General features: G+C 24.7%; 1 protein-coding gene across 5 annotated transcripts in view; it reads right to left on the minus strand.

Annotated features, from left to right (window-relative positions):
* The window catches only part of LOC117167487 (schwannomin-interacting protein 1 homolog), a 108,455-nt gene that overhangs the window by 5,970 nt on the left and 99,147 nt on the right, over positions 1-3,338 (minus strand). The window lies entirely within an intron of this gene.

Consider the following 3,338-nt stretch of genomic DNA (forward strand, 5'->3'; position numbering starts at 1 on the left):
GGGGGTTGAAATTCGTCTTTTTGGAATGAAAACTCAATTTTTTATAGAATTTTATTTCCTGTTTAAAAATTCATATTTTGATGAGGAAAAGTGATCTGGAATCTTTTTATAGAGCAAATTCAATTTAAAAGAAAAAATTTTTTTCTTTAAAAATTCATTTCTTTTAGTAGATTTCATTTTTTTATATGAAAATGCAACTTTTGGGTTCAAAATTCTTTTTTGCTTAAGTATTTAAATTTTTGTTGTTGAAAGATTTGATTGAATACCTCCGTTCATTTTTTGACTTAAAATATAATTTTTCCATTTTTTTTTAAGATTGATCTTTTTCAGCTGAAAATTCTCCTTTTTTTGGGAAAAAAATAACTTTCTTGGTTTGAAGTTAAACTTTTGTTGGGTAAAAATGCTTGTATTTCTTTCTTGAGTGAAAAATTGGTATTTATTGATAATTCGTCTGTGGTTTTAAAGTTCTTTTTGTCTATAAATTTCATCTTTTTTATTGAAATATGAACTATGGCACTATTGGTTTAAAATTTATCTTTTTCGGTTGTAAATTCAAGTATTTTTTTAAAAAAACCCTTCTTTTAAAGCATAAAAGAGATTTTTTTGTTAAAAGAAAAAATTAGTAAATTTGATAATATTAAATTTGTGTCTGAAATACTGTTTTATTCCGTTTAGACAGTCTACCTTCCCAATAATGCCGCTCTCAATGATGCCGTTAATCCTAATTCGAGCTAGGGCTCTACCCCCACTCCTCCGCATTCCTCTATGGGACATTAACCCCTTCCCCCGTTAGCTAATACAATTTATTCGACAGTTAATCCGTGTATTATTGAATTTTTAAACTAAGGAAGATAAAGTTTTAACCAAAAATAGACTAGTTAAACTTTTAATTAAAAAAATTTAATTATACAAAAAAAATGCAACCAAATAGTTCATTTTTTAAACTAAATTTTTTAATTTTCAATTAAATAAGGACGAATTTTCTATACAACACTGTTGAATTATTAAATGAAAAATATGAAATTTTGATCAAAAAAGTTAATTAAATACCAAGAGAGACGAATTTCCACGAAAATACGAGAACTCTCAACCCAAAAGTTGAATTTTCAACTAAACTAGATTAATTTAAAAAAAAAAGATTTTAAAACAAAATCGTTCAATTTTAACAAAAAGTTTACTTTTACTAAAAAATAGAACCATTTTCGTCCGAAAATGGAATAGATAAATTTTTAATTATCATAGTAATTTTTCAACAAAAGAAAAAGGAATTTTCAACACAACAGTTTAATTTCCAACCAAAAAGATGAATTTTTCATTAAAATTTTGAATGGTCAACCAAAAAATTCATGTTTGAGAAACTGGTTCAACGTTAAAACTTTGCTGTTAAATTTGAAAACCAAAAAGATGAATTTTTAAACAAGAATATTATTTTTCTACCGAAAAAGAAACGAATTTTTAACAAAATTAAAGAATTCTCAACCAAAAGGTTGGATTTTTAGGACAATTTTTTCTTCTTCTAATTTTTAAGAAAATAATTGAATTTTGAAAAATAGTTGTTAAATTTTTAACCAAAAAGATGAATTTTCAAATCAAAAAAATTAATTTTGTACCGAAAAAAAAGAATTTTTAATAAAATTGAAAAACTCTTAAAGAAAACGTTGAATTTTCAACTAAAAAAGATCAACTTTAAACCAAAAGATTATTTTTATACGTGATAAGACGAATTTTTAATGAAATTTGAGATCTATTGAGAAGGTAGACTATAAAAGGTTCTGTGTTCAAAGTATTATAAAATTAAAATGCTGGTAATGTACAGGCCTCTGATTCCCCACAGGTAACAAAAATAGTATAAATAGTATTTTTTAATAAAATTTTTATTTTTTCGTTTAAAATTAAATTATTTTCTTGAAAATTCAACAATTTTTTTTAAGAATGCATACTTCTTGGTTGAAAAAGTAACTGCTTTGTTGAAAATTCAGCAAATTTATTAAAATTTATTTTTCTTAATTTATTATTCTTAAAAATTCAACTATTCTGTTGAATCTTATTGGTTTAAAATATCTCTTACAGTAGAAATTTCACCTTTTGTAGTAAAAATTGTAACTTTTTCGTTAAAATCTAATCTTTTTTGGTAGTAAATTAATTTTCTAAATGAAAATGTAACTATTCTGTAGAAAATTCGTTTGCTTTTTTAGTTCAGAATTCGTCTGTTTTTTTTGTTAAAAATTATTTTGTTTTTACATATAAATTTAAATATTTCGTTAAAAATTCAAATGATTTGTTGAAAATTTTACTGTTTTGTGGAAAATTCGTACTTTGGGTTCTAAGATTCAACCATTTAGAAGAAAATTTATATTTGGTTAAGAATTTATATATTTGGTGAAAATCCACCATTTTTTTGGTACAAAATTAATTTTTTCATTCCAAATGCAATTCTTTATTTCACAATATCAAAAACAAACTATTTGAAAATACATAATGACAAATTTTCGGAGTATTGACGGTTCTAAAAATTTTTTAAACGAAATCCTTTAAAATTCTGTAGATTTTAAAAATATAACTTAAAATCATATATAATAACATTTTACTTCTTAGAAAATTAAAAAAAGTACAATTAAAAATTTCAATCCGTATATTTCAAATTTCCGTCGAATATTTTCACAATATTATAAAATATTTCTAAAAACAAAATTGTCATAGGAGTTTCTAATTTATTATTTGAAAAATTAGAACTAATTTATGTTTTACACGAAAAAGCGGATGTTTATGAACACATGCTGCTTAAATGATAATTTTTTTCTAGTTTATTAATAATATAAAATATTTTTGCAATATTGAAGGAATTTTGTATTATTCTCATTTTTTACTTCATTTTTTTTAAATACGAAAAATTTTAAAAGATTTTATTACAAAAAATTTTAGAACTCTTAATATTCGAAAATTTTAGAAGAGGAAGTATTCTTGATTGCATGGGAAGTTATAAACTATATATAATTTTTCCGCCTGGGTTTCTGTTTTTCCGGCTTTCTTATATAGCCATGAATATATTTTGAACGACAAAGTATACAAGAACGCCTAAATAAGAACAATTTCACACTGGCCTTGAGACCAAATCAGTTTGTGGAAACATAAACAGAAATTTCAGAAATGAGGGGGAAATGAGGGGATGGTAAGAATAGCAAGTGAGGGAAAATTGTGAAGAACAAGTAGCGTAGGCAGAGAAAGTTAGGGGAAGTGAGGGCTAGGAAGGGATAGTAGTGTAGAGCAGGTGAGTACGGCAGGGAAAGTGATGGCTAGTAAAGGGAAGTGGGGGGAGGGGAGTGTTAGCTGGGAAAGGC

The sequence above is a fragment of the Belonocnema kinseyi genome, chromosome 2, assembly GCF_010883055.1.
Source record: "Belonocnema kinseyi isolate 2016_QV_RU_SX_M_011 chromosome 2, B_treatae_v1, whole genome shotgun sequence".
In the NCBI taxonomy this organism is placed as follows: domain Eukaryota; kingdom Metazoa; phylum Arthropoda; class Insecta; order Hymenoptera; family Cynipidae; genus Belonocnema; species Belonocnema kinseyi.